Genomic DNA, 16519 nt, shown 5'->3' with positions numbered 1-16519 from the left:
GGCGAGAAGGGAATTCAGCCACCTCAGAGACCTTCCCCGGAGGATGGGCACTGAAGGCGTGCGGGAAAAAAGAAGGGAAAATGGGGGGGGGGGGGGGGGGAGCAGCCAAACGACACATAAATAACGCTAAGGATTAAAACCAGCATGACGGTTTAGGTCATTTATCGTCTTATTCCTCCTCGTCAGAACGGCCCCTGAGGTACCGGCCCATCCCTCGCCTGTAACGGCCCAAAACGTTGGCGAGGCTGCGGCGCGCCCCCCCCCCCCCATCTCACCTCACTCATCCCCGCCCGCCCCTCAGGGCCGCCCTCGCGATACTGAGGGCACTATCGCGACACAACCCCCCCCACCCACCACCGCCCGGAGCCCTTATCCCTACGCTCACCTCGCTCCACCACAGCGGGGGGCCCGAGTCCGGGCGCTCCAACCACCGCCTAGCAGCCGCGTCCCGTCGACATGGCCGCCGCAGGTGAGGGGACGACGGGGAAAGGCCCCGCCGCCGGTGCCGGGTGAGGGGAAACGGCGTCCGGCTCACACCCCCCCGGCCCGCACACACACGCTGCCCGCCTCAGAGAAAGGGCTGCGGGGCCCATGCGCGCTGCCGCCGCTCGCTGGCTCCACCCCGGCGGCCGGGAAGGGCGGGCCGATGCGGGTGGGAGGGCGCAGGGCCGGCCGGCGGCGGCGGTGGTGCCGGTGGGTGACGGCGTGGGGCTCGTTGTGCAGAGGGGAGCGGTGAGGCTGTGTGCGTGTGAGGGCTGAGGGGACGCAGAGGGGTTGGTTGGGGCTGAGCGAGGGGCGTGCGACGGCCTCGGTGTGTGCTGGTGTTGGCGGTGGGGCTGCGTGAAGCCTTTGAGCCGCTCTCCAGGAGAGCGCTCAAAAGCTTGGTCCTGGGGTTCGCTCGGTGCTTTCATCGATTCAAGACAACCATTAAGTGGTTTGCGGCACCGCGCCTGCACTGTGGCAGTGCCAGCCCGAGAAGGATGCTCTACCTCGGTCACAGGCCATGTGTGTGCAGGGACACACGCTATGTACGCACCCCGTTCGCAATACAAAACCTTCCCTTCTGGTTAAGCATCTAATGGTTTAAACCCAGTCTTGAAATGGTGTTGGTTTATCGGCAAAAAAGTCCATTCAGACTTTTAGAAGTGTTAACCACAAAGTCCCTTTATGAATGAAGGCACCTGCAATGCTGCAGCATAGGAGCTGTTTGGTACTTTACCCCTGTGTTGTGTTTCAGGAACCGACCCGATGCGCTTTATAGGTGAGGGGGAAGGGTTATGCCATCATTAGCACGTTCAGAAAGACACGACTTTGTTTTACTGTAGGCAGTGTGGAAAATCCCTCCTAATAACCACACCGTTTCGTGGCCGCAGAGGTTAAAACTCTGCTTGCAGGTGTGCATCGCATCATCACATCAGCCGGCTTGGAAAAGACCTGAAGATCATTGAGTCCAACCATTAGACCAGCACGGTCTCAGTCACCATTAAACCATGTCCCCGTTTATATGTCTTCTAAACCATGTCCCCATTTATATGTCTTTTAAACCACGTCACATTTATATGTCTCTTAGCTATTTCCAGGGACGGTGACTCCACCACTGCCCTGGGCGGCCTCTTCTGGCGTACTTTGTCCTGATCTCCAACTGAAACATCCCTGGCCCAACTTGAGGCCCTCTCCTCTTGTCCTACCCCTTGTTCCTTGGGAGAAGAGACCTGCCATGTCGTGACTCCATCCTCATTTATTCCTTCAGTGCCTTTGGTGTGGGCCCAGAGGCACAGCAACTCTTCCGCAAGCTGGATTTCATGCTTTTTGGTTGTCACTTCCACCTGCGAGACGCTGTAAGTGTTTTATGTAATCTACATGAAGACTCTGGTGACACCGGCTATGCAGAGTGGTTAAATAGCACTGTTTGCTAATGCATTGGGTGACTAAAGCGAGCTGGAAGCATGCAGGAGTTTGAGGTGTGAGCTTTAGAAGATTTGGAGACTCTTTAGTTGTGGCAATGAACATTTTCAGAGCCTGTTGTGAGTAACTGATGGTAACGGTAAATGTGCAGAGCCTGGAACAATAGCTCTGAGACATGTGAACTGTTTTGTGTCAGCATATGCTGTGCCAGATGCCAACAAACAGAACTGGAGTTGAGGATGTCGGTGGGGTTGGGGCTCCACGTGTCAGGAGACAGTAAATCATAGAATCATAGAACAGTCAGGGTTGGAAAGGACCTTAAGATCATCCACTTCCAACCCCAATGGGCAGGGACACCTCACACTAAACCATGGCACCCAAGGCTTTGTCCAACCTGGCCTTGAACACTGCCAGGGATGGAGCACTCACAACCTCCCTGGGCAACCCATTCCAGTGCCTCACCACCCTCACAGGAAAGAATTTCCTCCTTATATCCAATCTAAACTTCCCCTGTTTCAGTTTGAACCCGTTACCCCTTGTCCTGTCACTACAGTCCCTAATGGAGAGTCCCTCCCCAGCATCCCTATAGGCCCCCTTCAGATACTGGAAGCTGCTCTGAGGTCCCCACGCAGCCTTCTCTTCTCCAGGCTGAACAGCCCCAACTTCCTCAGCCTGTCTTCATACGGGAGGTGCTCCAGCCCCTGATCATCCTCGTGGCCTCCTCTGGACTTGTTCCAGCAGTTCCATGTCCTTTTTATGCTGAGGACACCAGAACTGCACACAGTGCTCCAGGTGAGGTCTCACAAGAGCAGAGTAGAGGGGCAGGATCACCTCCTTCGACCGTCATGAAGATGTTGCACCGTGTCCCCTAAAACGGGGAAGAATGTAGTTGTGTGGGCTAATAAACAAAAGAGGATGCAGAAAACACATCAATTACAGTGCTGACAGGGCAAAATCATGGGGTTTGCTGTGCTGGTGTGCAATACAACCTACTGCTCTGATCCTGTCAAACTTGTCAAGTTCATTAAGGATGGGCCAGGACCACACTCACTGCTGATAAAACCTTGGGGCACCAGCTTGCTGGCTCCATGTAGTAATGTGTGAGGAGGTGATCCCTATCTACCCATCACTGATTTGAGTGACTTTGAAACTCGTGGATGAAAGATACCCAGAGCATCCCCAAGTATGAGCCTTTCCCTCTTCATTAGATGCCATCAGCTCTTTTGAGATTTTAATTCTTCCTTATTTTGGCTGTGTGTCACTGTGTGATTTGTTTGCTCTTCCCAAGCAGAGGAGTTTTCATTCTGCCTGTCTAACTGAAAACAAATGGTGGGCTGCAGATGGGAATGCAGCTTGGGAAAGCTGGAGATCAAAGAAAGGTCTTGACTCGGTGCTGCATTTCCCCTTTAACTGCCTCCCACCAAGCTTGTGGCTTGTGATTTGAAGCTGCTGCCTTTGTTTTCTGTCTCAACAGCTTTGCTTAGAAAAGGAAAGAAAAAAAGGAGAACGTTTTCCCTGTTCAGACTTTCTCTGTTTCTTGTTCCTCCCTCCTTGCTCTCACCGATTTTCTGGAAAACTTTAATGGCTCTTCAGGAAGCGCTTCAACCCAAAGGAAAAGTACTGAGCCCTCGTATCCAGTTCACCCAAACAGGAAAGGACTGATGTGAATTGCTTCAGCCTTTGCCAGTTAGAGGTTGCTGCTGTGTGCCGCAGGGCTTGTCTGCCCTTTCCATGTGAGATCTGAAGGTCACTCGGCCCTGATCACCTCAGCAGCCAGTGCTTTCAGGAAAAGAAAACTTTCCCAAAGGATCAGAGGGAGGAATTACGGCCATTATGGCAATTATGGAAGTGTCAGTTCCTCCAGACCCGAGTTTTTGGTTTCAGACTGGTGCATATTTATTTGTTATCAAGCGTAGGGTTGTTTTTCTCCTGAGTGAAGACTTTTTGATCCACAGGGCTTGTTCTGTGTGTTCTTTTGTTTCTCCACTTTTTTCCACTAAGGAAAAGTGAAGAACGGGATTTTGCCTGGCTTAGAACAGTTGGAGGCCCTTTTTGGTCCAGGAATGCTGACGGAAAGATGCCTCAGATGCTGAGAGGAGCTGTAGAGAGCAGTTATGTTGATAGCTAGTTGTATCAGCTGTGCTTTGAGAAGACGCTCATGGGAGATAACACTGTATCTTTCCTTCATGTCCTGCTTCTGGTAAATATTTTTCTTGGAGTGAAATGATATATATCCAAGACAATCGGCTGCGTTTGGAGATTTCTGATGAGCTTTAGATGTTTGCTTTGAGAAGACGCTGATGCCGTTGCCAAACAGTACAAGACTGTTCACAGGGTAAACTGGGACCACAACAAAGAAGTGTGAGAGGGAAAAAACAAGATGGGGAAAAGGAAGAGTGAGAGACAATGTTATTTCTGTTCCTGAAAGCTGCTTTGCATTCCTATAGAACCTTTCCTTCCAGTATTGCATGGCACATCGCAAGCATTAGTCATGCCTCATGCCAGATTTGGGACACGACTGTGCAGTTCCTGCCACCATTTAGAGATTAAGTTTCCTGGATAGACATAACCCAGGGAGAAAGGTGAACCCTTTCTGGGGCAGGGTTGTGGGAGCCACACTATTGTGTAGTTTCTTATATAGGGGTGTTGAATTTGGACTGGTGCTTCGGGGGTTGCAGCAGAGAAAGATTTATCAGAATCTTTACAAAGCGTTTGATATCCAGAAAAAAAGCATCCTAAAATTGCAATCAGTTTCATTAATTTCAGCTTTAGTATCATAGAATCGTAGAATGGTTTGGGTTGGAAAGGACCTTAAGATCACCCAGTTCCAACCCCCTGCCACAGGCAGGGACACCTCACACTAGACCATGTCACCCAAGGCCCCATCCAACCTGGCCTTGAACACTGCCAGGGATGGGGCAGCCACGGCTTCTCTGGGCACCCTGTGCCAGCGCCTCAGCACCCTCACAGGGAAGAGCTTCTGCCTTATATCTGACCTGAACTTCCCCTGTTTCAGTTTGAACCCATCACCTCTTGTCCTATCACTGCAGTCCCTGATGAACTGTCCCTCTCCAGCATCCTTGTAGCCCCCCTTCAGATACTGGAAGGCTGCTCTGAGGTCTTAGCTGCTCTGAGGTTTTCGCTTAATCTTCATTTCAGTTGCTTACTGCAGTAATTCAGTTAGGATTGAGATGCCGAGTGTGGTATCTTACCTCTGTTAAAGATCATGGCAGCATTGCTATTGACAACTGAAACCAGGCTTTTTTCCCCAAGGTAGATGTTAGTGGTAAGAGTCTTCATCCAAGTAACTTCAATAGCAAACCTGGCATGTTTGAGAGGGCTCTGGGGGAGGAGAGAGAAAGCCTCTGTCTTTACCAATATTCCTACTCATGTTTTCAGGAAATAAATGTATCTTTTCCTGGCAATGGATATAGAGGCTCAGTGGGGCTGATGGCTCAGCTGATCACTCTGTGACTGTTTCCAAATGCATGTTCTGTGTTCAGACATCTCCTTTTCAGCACAGATAGATTGGTTTTGTGCCTACAGTATTTTATGGCTTGATTTTTTCATCTATTTTTGGTTTTTAGCGTCTTTAGGTATGAGAATCCTCCTTTCTCATATAGGACAAACCCAACATTTCTGTACACGTGCACAACACTGTAAATCCATGCGAATTCTACACTCACAAAGATATACTGAGGTCAGATTTTAAAGGAACCATTCCTTTAGACTGCTTAGCAGAAAACCTGCCATCCTCTGAAATGATTTGGCTGAAAACTCAAAATGCTTGCAAACACCAGTGTGAATTTGCAGTATTCTGTAGCCTTTATCCAAAGAATTGGATGGTTTTCCACCCTTTTCAAATTCTTGCTGTTCTGGCACCTCTGTGGAAAACATTGTGTTGGGTTATATGAGGAATGAGGAGGATGAGAAGCGTTAACTGAATAAATTCATTTCTAAAGCCCTGAATGGTACCAAACCAGTGGACACACATAGTCTCTGGGACTATGTAAAGTTCAGCTGTGTCTAAATACAAGCAGAGCAGAATAGAACTTTCTATCCCAGCCTGTCTCTTTGATGGTCACATCCGCTCAGATGAGTGCAAATGGAATTCTGCCAGGTATTGGGCTGATTTCTCCTTGCGTGCAAATGTGATGTTGTGCTTGGGATAGAGCAAAATTGCTCTTTTGACTGCTTGCTCTTTAATCCCTCCTTTATAGTCTCATAAGTGTTCCTGGAGCTATAGTGCCATGAAGCATCTGTGAAATCAAGTGACTAGTTGGGTCAGTCACATGCCTGTTTCTTCAAGAGAGCCAGCTTCTAGCTGCTGGGACCTTGGTGGGAAGGGAGGTGGGGCTGTATTGCAGGTCACACAGTTTCTCTCTATAGAAAGTGACTGAGATGAATTCATGTAAGCAGGGGTCCTGCAAGACTGAGAAGACTTAGAATCATAGAATAGTCAGGGTTGGAAAGGACCTCAAGATCATCCAGTTCCAAGCCCCCTGCCATGGGCAGGGACACCTCACACTAAACCATCCCACCCAAGGCTTCATCCGACCCGGCCTTGAACACTGCCAGGGATGGAGCACTCACAACCTCCCTGGGCAACCCATTCCAGTGCCTCAGCACCCTAACAGGAAAGAATTTCCTCCTTAGATCCGATCTAAACTTCCCCTGTTTCAGTTTGAACCCATTACCCCTTGTCCTGTCACTACAGTCCCTGATGAAGAGTCCCTCCCCAGCATCCCTATAGGCCCCCTTCAGGTACTGGAAGGCTGCTATTAGGTCCCCACGCAGCCTTCTCTTCTCCAGGCTGAACAGCCCCAACTTTCTCAGCCTTAGCACATGCTGAGCACTTCTGTGACTTGCTAAGATCATAGCACACCACTGAGAGAGTAAATGTACAGGGCTGAGGGTAATAGGGCAATGTCCTGGAACCCAGCACTATTCCTCAGCTAGGGGAGAGTATCAGAGGCACTCTGTGATGGAAATGAAACATGCAGGGTACATCAGCCCCTGCCTCCTTTTCACAGTGACTGGTTTGCTGCTGCACCCCATCATACTTAACGCAAATTAGGTTGTGTAATAATTTGCATATTTATGACTCTGTGTGGCCAGAGCTGCCTGTTTCTATTCATGTCTCTCCATTGCCTGAAGTGAGTGCACGTAGCAGATTGGATCAAGCCTGAGGTTTAGCTGCCACAAGCTGCACAACTACCTTGTAAGAAGTGCACAGTGTCTTGCATTTTCAGTCTTAGATTCTCCATCTCTGTCAGCAAGTGGCTTAACCCCTGACACGGGAGGTATAACATGGAATCCCAGCCTGGTTTGGGTTGGAAGGGACCTTAAAGCTCATCCAGCTCCAACCCCTGCCACAGGCAGGGACACCTTCCACTGGAGCAGCTTGCTCCAAGCCCCATCCAACCTGGCCTTGAACAGTACCAGGGATGGGGCAGCCACAGCTTCTCTGGGCACCCTGTGCCAGCGCCTCAGCACCCTCCAGCTGTTGTAATGATGACAACTGTGACAGTTCCTTATATCAAGAGCGGATGTGAGATGCTACGCGGTGTAGCAATAAAGGGATGAGTAAAGTTCCCTTGTAGAAAATGGCTGCAGGAGCTGATGCTGTGGACCAGAGCTGCACTGCAGCCAGCAGGAAGGGGAAGGTTGAGGCTGGCTTCAGGCAATGGGGAGGAAAGACAAAAGATGAGAAATGAGCAGGGAATTCAGCTGAAAGGTTCCTTCATTGATTGATTTAGCTGACACCGGAGAGAAATTGGCCTTAGGTCAAGTCTGCAATGCTTTTATGGGATTGCTCTCTCTCTGAGCATCCTAGAATGAGAGTTGGGCCAAGCATCTTGGCCTGAAGGCAAGTAAACAAGAAAGGGATAAGAAATGTCCCTTACAAGGACAGTTCCCTAATATATACTTTATATGCCAATTCAAAGCTGCAGGTCTGTTTTACCTGCTGGGCTCTTCTGTCAGGAGGTGGATAGGGAGAGCATCTCCTTCCATCTGGAAATCTGTTTAAAAGTGCTGCATCATCGGTGGTGTGTTGTGATTTTGAGATCTCTTGTGCTCTGGAAGCTCTCAGGCTGTCTTTGGAGCAGGGCCATGTGCTATCAACACCTTGAAAACACAAGTTGATTAAATGTGTCCGTCAGGAAACAGAAAGCACATCCCAACTTATTTAATAAATGAGAGTTTTGCTGCCTAATGTTCTATTACTGGAGCTGCTGGACTTTTTTGAAGGTAACAGAGTACCAGCTTTGTTCTCAGCTCAGAGGTGAAGGAGGGTCACCAGGTATTGCTGCCCAGAGGGCATTAATGAATAGAAATACAACAGGGAATAAGGTTATGTGTCAGGATTGCTGTCATGGGAGAAGAACAGCAACAAGGAGCAAAGTCTTTAGAGTAGAATCGATCCCTGTTCCATAAATGGGCTGAAAACACGCATTTATAAACCAAGAATTAAGGCAGGAATCCTAGTGGCAGTTATTCCCCCTGAGCCTTCATTATGGAACTGGACAGGATGCTCCTGGCTGGGCTGTGGCGGCCCATTTTGCACTGGTTGTCCCCCCCCCATTTACCTTTCTGTAGCATCCGCAAAGCAGCCTGAGCAGTTTTGCAGCTGAAATGAAAAGGTGCCTGGGTCTCACTGAGTCATTCTTCATTCTCTCCGCAGGCAGCAGGTTCAGGAGGTGGATTTGCAATGAACATTTATGATTGTGTGTCTTCTGGGGATACCTAATTTTTGTTAGCATCAGATTCCATGACTTAGCATCATCAGTAGCTATTAGACGTATATACTCCAGTCAAAAGCTGCTTTTTCTTTTAAGCCTGCTTATTCTAGAATGTGTTTTTTTCTCATCTCTAGGGGAGTTCTGTGCAGTTCTTCTGACAAGTGCAAGATAGGCAGTGGGAATGAGACCTGTAATGAATCCACTGGATGCACAGTGCAAGCAGAACTACTCTTGGAAGAAGAAGCTCTTCAGTCCCTGTGAGGTATCTGACAAGGCAGCATACACTGTTCATTAGAATGGTGAGGTTTGTGAATGTAAATTCATTTCATGTGTGGTATGGAGGACAGGAGGAAGAAAATGATGTCTTTCAGCATTCCTCTGGATTCTGCACATCACATCTGCGTGATTCTGCACTTTGGAATCAAGAAACGATTCACTGGAATTTTGGTGAAGAAAATCAGGTCAGCTTGAGCCCAGTTTCCAACGCCTTGTAAGTGCGTGTGTGTTGAAGGAGGTGTTGGCATTAAAAGGGAGGGATTCTTTACTAGAAGGGTGCTGAGGCACTGGCACAGGGTGCCCAGAGAAGTTGTGGCTGCCCCATCCCTAGCAATGCTTAAGGCCAGGTTGAACGGGGCTTGGAGCAAGCTGCTCTAGTGCAAGGTGTCCCTACCCATGGCAGGGTGTTGGAACTGGATGAGCTTTAAGGTCCTTTCCAGCCCAAACCAGGCTGGGATTCTGTGATTGCGAGCATTGACCTGAACTGTGGGAGGTCCAGATTCAGCTCCTGCGTTGCCAGAGACGGACTGAATTTGGCCATGTATCCTCATTCTACTTTGGCTTGGCATCCAGAAAAATCCCCTTAGGGATTTTGGGGTAAAGCTGCAGTATCAGGGTGTCTTGCTGGTTTGTCACAGAAGTGTTAAAAGCAGTGGAAAGGACAGAGAGAGGAAGGCTGTCCCTTTAAATTAAGTTCTTCTTTTATGTAATGCTGCTTGCACAGGAAATCTGGTTTTCAGCTCTCTGACTACCATAGTACCTGCCATTTATTGCAATTTACTTCTGAAACTCTAACTGCCCCTGTGTTCTTGGATCAGATACAACACCCTTTGATTCCTGTTGTCCTTCTGTCTTTGCTTGCTTGGCTCTAAACATTTTGTTCCCTGAACATGAGCCCGGGTTTCTCCTCTCCCCTGTGCTGCAGCAAATGGGGAATACTGTTTTGGAAGCAGTTAAGAAGCATTGACACACACAAGAGGAATTAGGACTATTGGGGTGCGGGGCGGGGGTGTCAAGCTTTGTCAAGGATTCTGTACTGCTCTTCCCAAATCTTCCAGTATTTTTAAGAGCAAGTAGTGCCAGGACAAGGGGGAATGGGTTTACACTGACAGAGGGGAGATTTAGTCTGGTACAGAATGGTGCAAAGTCTGCAGGAGTACTGGCTCTCAAATATGAATCTGGAGGCAAGATGCCTACTACTGGTTTTCAAGTGGAGTATGCCAGAAATGAGGAAAGAAATTACTTTCTTGCTGCAAAAGCTGCTTTTCTCTTGCCTCTTGTGATCTCCAGGGATGACCACTAGAGCATCTTCCTCCAAGCCACTGTGTCCAACCTGGCCTTGAGCACTGCCAGGGATGGGGCAGCCACAGCTTCTCTGGGCACCCTGTGCCTCAGCACCCTCACAGGGAAGAGCTTCTGCCTTAGATCTGACCTGAACTTCCCCTGTTTCAGTTTGAACCCATCACCCCATGTCCTATTGCTGCAGTCCCTGATGCAGAGTCCCCCTCCAGCATCCTTTTAGTCTCCTATTTATTGCTCCTATTGCACTAGTATCTCCAACTCAGATAAAAAAACTTAAAGTCATAAAAATGGAGGTAGCTACAGTAGAAAATAAGGTGACTGCTGAGCTTGAGGTGTAAACAGGCTCGTCCCTCCCGGATTGTACCAGAGTTGAAGTGTCGTGGCTCTCAATTTAAATGCTCACCCACATTAAGTGCTCAAGATTCCATCCCGGTATGGTTTCTTTTAGATTGTATCTAGCCTTAACAGCCTGACAATATTCTGTGTTTCTGGTGTTTTAATACGGCTGAGGGAGGAGGAAGATTGTTAACCCCATAGTGGAGCAGGCACTGTAATCCTTAATTCCAAATTCTCCATGAAAACCTGCGCTATCAGACAGAATTCAGGCTGCTTGGTGTATCGTTCGCCTGAATTGATGCCCCTGCCACTACTCAAAGCTATTTTCCTTCTGTCCCTGAATCAAAGTTGGTTTATTATTCTATTTTTTAATTGCCCAATTCCTTTTTTGCTGATTAAAAACAGGATTGCTTTCATTTTGTAGGTCTCTTGTGGTTCAAATACTTCACCAAATCCCATGTAGCCTAACATTATCTTGGGACTGCTAAAGGTTAATGCTTGGACTGGTTAAAGGGGAAGAATCCCTGCATGTGGTTTCTAGCATTCACTAGGTGGTGAGAATCAAAACATCTCTTTTGCCCGAGGATCTTAATTTTCTGGGAAGAAATTGGATGGAAAAGGCAATGGGGTGGGAGGGAGAATGAAGATACTCACAGAGAATGTAGATAGAAGAGAACAGCAGGGTAGAGAGAGTGTGCAAGTAGGTCAGATGCATTGCAGACAAAAAAAAATCATTATTACGATTAGGAGAGATTAAGGAAGAGCAAACATCAGCAAAGGAATCCAATTTCTCAAGCCACTTAAACAAGAGCATTCCTTGCAAGGCAAGTTTTCCCTACCATGCACCAATCTGGAGCAAAATGGGAGGAGAATGTCCCATGTGATGTATTTAATATCTAGTCTTCTGTATATTAATCCATGAATTCCTGAATAAAGCTCTTTTCCTAATTGCCATGAGGAATAAATGCTGCAGAACCTGTTGCCCACCCGTCCTTGCTGGAGTTCTGTTAAATTCTGAACTTTTAAGGCTATAATTATGTGGTTAGGTCTCCAGGTGAAGCATGCCCCCGGTGTGACAGCAGTGCTTGCTGACAGCAGGCAGTGAAGGACTTCTTCAGCATGAGGTACCTGTTACATCCTCACAGTAGGTAACTTCTTCCTTATACCTAACCTGAACTTCCCCTGTTTCAGTTTGAGCCCATCACCCCTTGTCCTGTCGCTGCAGACCCTGATGAAGAGTCCTTCTCCAGCATCCCTGTAGCCCCCTTCAGACACTGGAATCTGCTCTGAGGTCTCCACGCAGCCTTCTCTTCTCCAGGCTGAACAGCCCCAACGTTCTCAGCCTGTCTTTGTACGGGAGATGCTCCAGCTCCTGATCAACCTTGTGGCTTCCTCTGGACTTGCTCCAACAGCTCCATGTCCTTCTGATGTTGGGGACACATCTGAGGATGTTGAGAAGCTTTGCAATGACAAGGCGATTCTGTGGGTTTCTTAGCTTTTGGGCAACCCGAAGTCTGGGAGATGTGCCCAGCGTGCTGTGCCTTACTCTCCTCATCCCTTTTCCTTTCTAGTTTGACTTGCTGCTTTGTCCCACATGCCACAACAGCCAGGAAATGGAGTTTGATTTGAATGGGGATTCTATGCTTCGCTTGTATCAATGCAAAAACCAATACTGACAGCTTTAGCTCTGTGAAACAGAACATTCTCCTCCTCCAGCGTGATCATTTCTTTTTGATGTACCAAACAATAGACCTGAATAATAAACATAGGAAATGCCTCTTCATTTGCAAGAGGCACACATCCTTTGTATGGCAGACACACTGTGCTCTGTGAATTCTGTTATGAGCTGGGAATTCGGGGCCTGTTTTAGTAGACAGCTTTAGTTCAGGTAGATCAGCAGCATCTTCTTTGACTTCACAGTGAGCTGTATGCTCCTTCTATGTTTTTAACATTGGCTTGGGTGCCCGTGACAGCAGCCACAACCTCTGAGCTGTTTGACAGGGCTCTGCCAGGTCAAATGTTTCTTAGCAGGAGCAGGCTGTTGGATAAATTTAAACAAGATGTGGATGGCTCTTAACAAGGGGTTTAATACTGGCTGAACATCTTTCATAGCTTCATAGCTGAACACTGCTGCCAGGAGCTGCGGGCTGGTCTGCAGCCTAACCCAGCCCTGCAGAACTGCTGACTGTGAGCCCAAGTGTGGAGAAGGCTTGGCATTTCAGGAGCTTTTCATTAACAGCACATTTGATGCCACTCATTAGTTTCCTATTCAGAAGGAACTGGGGGATGAAGCATGCTGAAGCTTTTCAGCAGTGGTTACCCGTACAGCTGAATAACAACTGGTGTCTTCTCAGCCATCCAACCCGAGATGTCACCACTCTTTTCTACTGCCTTTGTGGCAATACGAACCCAGACTTGGGTTAACACTTTCATTGCTGATTCCCTGTCACATTGTCACTCTAACAATGTTGCCTTTCAGGTCCAAGCACTGCCACAACTCGCTGTGCTCTTCCTGCAGCACAGGGCAGAGCTTTGATAGAAATAACCTGGCTCTCCTTTGTTTAGGCAATAGAGTGAGTGTGTGGAGAAAATCTCACCCCCAGTCTGTTTTGGACCTTCTCCAAAGACTGGCTTAAATGTTGAAGCAAGATGCTTATCTTTCTGTTATCATGAAACTCCAGATCTTGATGGTTTTATGCATGTTAAATAGAATCATAGAATGGTTTGGGTTGGAAAGAGCCTTAAGATCACCCAGTTCCAGCCCTCTGGCAAGGGCAGGGATAACTTCCACTAGAGCAGGTTGCTCCAAGCTCTGGTCACCCTGTGCCAGCACCTCACCACCCTCACAGGGCAGAACTTCTGCCTTAGATCTAACCTGAACTTCCCCTGTTTCAGTTTAAACCCATCACCCCTTGTCCTATCACTACATTCCCTGATGAATACTTTGATTGAGTCTTGCTATCCCAGCTTTGATGGGTCTAAGTTGGTCTATAGTTTCTGGGTTCAATAAAACTATGCTAAATTATACCTGCTAAGATTTCGGCCTCTTACTGCTGTGCGGGTCTTGCCTGACAATAGAAAGTAACTCGGTATCAGTAGCCTTCTATTGCTGGGAAAATCTTGGATATGACATCTGAAAGTTTAGCATTTCAAGCACTGCTGTGGAGTGTCCTTCCTGAGCTGGGTACTGACCCAGCCTGATGGTATATGGGCTTGGAAAGAGAAGAGCAAGCAGCAAGGTGGGAAGTACAGCCACTTCTTACACACTAGCACATTAGAAATGCACTTTGATGCACATGTAAAGGAAAGGAAAGAGGAAAAATTAGGCCTTACCAATACTGTCTGGCTACCGGGCTCTATTCCTGTGTTTCTGACCTCCGTGATGCCCTGCAAGTCCTTTTAACCCAGTGTGTGCTGAAGACTTCCCATTTACAAAAACCCTGTTAAAATTCCTGTTGCTGAAGAGCTTTGAGAGCTGCTGGAGAACATGGCAAGTCTTGCCGTGATAATTCTTGTTGTTCCGTCTTTAAGCTGTCAGATTATAGAAATCTAGGCAGATGCCTTAAGGCATTGTGTGCGGAGCAAAGCTCTCTAAAGGAACAAATCCCCTTTTCCTTCCTCTGGGAAGAGAATGTCACAGTTGTATGGGAAGATAGGACAGCTGTTACTGGAAAGGAGGTATCAAAGGGTAGGAAAGAAGCTAATGCAACACTAGGAAAAGATGGGAGGCAGCTCTTCATCCAAACTGAGAATGAAACATGAAGTATCCCCAGACCTGCTTGGTGAGGGTGTCTGATAAGCACTTTGACATGAAGGGCCCCTTTGTGCCTGTGAGAGAGTGGCTGTTGTTCACTTAATGCCCTGGCCTCTGAAATGCAAATGCAATGTAATACCTGAGCTGTTAGCACTTTACATGCTCCTTGGAGCTATTTCTTTGTGAACCTGAAAGCCTGGAAGGTGTTTTAAAGACATCCCAAGTCATCATTAGGCCTTCTTGGTGGCCTAACTGCTCCATAAACTTTGTGCTTGGAAGTTGAAACCCTTGACTTGCCTCTTGCTATGGGAATTGTGTGGATCGAGGCTTCCATGGGATGCTTTTAACCTAACGTGAGTGTGATGGACAAACTTATCCTGGCGATTAATATATCTATTCTGGATAAGCATTAAATCTATTCTAGATAAGCAGAAATCCTGTAACACCGGTGATGAATTCCCTACATGCATTCTCCTTTCCTGAATCCCTCACCGGAGCCTCATCCAGAGCTTTTTCGGATCTTTCTAAGGCTGCTGCTGTTTGTTGCATTGCACTACAGGCTGCTGCGGCAGATCTGCTGCAGGTTGGTGAAGTTACTGGAGCCAGAGCCACTGATGGTGCAATTAGTCCTTATAGAGATGCTGTAATTACAGCAGTGGGATGTTGCGGGGTTAATGAATTGCTTCTTCCTAAGTGCTTTGAGACTCTTGAATGAAAGATGCTACCTATGTGCAAGGGATTCTAAGTTATTAACAGTGATGCTCGCAGCTATTTGCAGGGTAAAACCAATTGAGTTTCATTGGAAATACTACATTTCAAGTGGGATCCATGGCATATTTCAAGTTGCAAGCCAAGATCCAAGGGTACGTTAGGTAGGGATGCGCAGTGCCCAATGGGGCTTGTGGGAGTGCCCCATCAGTCCCTGTTGGAACAGAAAAGAGCTGGAAATGCAGCAGGGTATAGAAACTGGAGGAGGTTCCTCAGCTTTCAGTGAAGACAGAAGCAAATGGAAGACCTTCTATTCCACGATCCTTAAGCCCTGGTTACATGTGTGCAGCCATTGTGGTGCTGTTACCTTCAGAACCACCTTCTTTTTTAGGCTAAGCATTCCCTCTATCAGTACCACTGTAGGCTTCATGGCCACGTATCTGTGTTAAAATGAGGCTGCCTAAGCTCTGCTGTTTATCCTGGCGCTGGGGAAGCAGTGCTATGTCTAGAGAGATTTCATCAGTGCTCAAACTTTAATAACTCAATGTGTCAAAATATGAGCTGTTCAATTACTGGAGTTTCCTTACTCATGTCAGGGAGATCCCTGTTCCCTTTGCTGCTCCTTGCCATGGTTCTTTATTCCTCAATTTACTGATGAGAGAGGAGGAACAGAGAGACCTCTATCCTCTTGGTGCTTGCCATGAATAAGCACGAAGTGCTTTATAAAGGCTTTTTTGCTGTACCTGGATGTATTTATCTCGGAGCTGAGCCCACTTACTGTGGGAGTTTGTGTGAAGGTTCTGCAATGCCTGAAAGTGGAAGGAGAGAAACACTAAGAAAGCTCTCTGAGGCCTGTGCCAAGCAAAGATGACTAACACAGAATCGGAAAATCATGGATTCATAGAATCCCAGGCTGGTTTGGGTTGGAAAGGACCTTAAGATCATCCAGTTCCAACCCCCTGCCACAGGCAGGGACACCTTCCACTAGAGCAGGTTGCTGGCAAGGGCAGTGTGTGATGCTCTGCATGGTGGTGAGTGCCCACAGCAAGAGGCTGCTGGATCTAGGAGAGAACCATAGCAGCTGCTAAAGAGTAGACTGGAACCAATGCAGCATCCTTTAAATTGCTGTTTGATGTCCCAGCATCAAACAATACAGTAGCATAGAATGGTTTGGGTTGGAAGGGACCTGAAAGCACATCTAGTTCCAATCCCCACCCTCTAGAAAAGCCGAAGGATCCCAGCCTTAGAATAACATGTCTGTGAGCTGCTGCACAGCTAAAACGTGCTTGATTTCTGCATGTATAGTCTTTCATCAAGCTCATTGTCACAGTGACAGTGTTTGTCTTGCTGGAGAGGTGTGGGACTGCATGTTTCTGTTCAGGCACTCTATGTAGTACACCATGCAGTCACTCTGCATATGCAGATTGACTGTGAGCTGCGTGCTTGATAGCTCCTGACTTTCTTGGGTTTTGGAGTTTTGCTCTGCAGGTGCTGG

At 47.7% G+C, this 16519-nt stretch overlaps 1 long non-coding RNA gene across 2 annotated transcripts; it reads left to right on the top strand.

Annotated features, from left to right (window-relative positions):
* Window positions 1–672: 672 nt before the first annotated feature.
* Window positions 673–12378, top strand: LOC136023129 (uncharacterized). Of its 2 annotated transcripts, none has more exons than XR_010616482.1 (5): window positions 673–732; window positions 8783–8910; window positions 8996–9109; window positions 11609–11686; window positions 11788–12378. It is a non-coding gene; the product is annotated as an uncharacterized LOC136023129 (long non-coding RNA). The 2 variants fall into 2 exon arrangements; XR_010616483.1 differs by having other exon boundaries at window positions 11609–11706.
* Window positions 12379–16519: the final 4141 nt, after the last annotated feature.

This window comes from Lathamus discolor, chromosome 17 (genome assembly GCF_037157495.1).
Source record: "Lathamus discolor isolate bLatDis1 chromosome 17, bLatDis1.hap1, whole genome shotgun sequence".
NCBI classification, from domain to species: domain Eukaryota; kingdom Metazoa; phylum Chordata; class Aves; order Psittaciformes; family Psittacidae; genus Lathamus; species Lathamus discolor.
The sequence above is the reverse complement of the archived record's forward strand: the minus strand, read 5'-3'. Positions and strand labels throughout refer to the sequence as shown.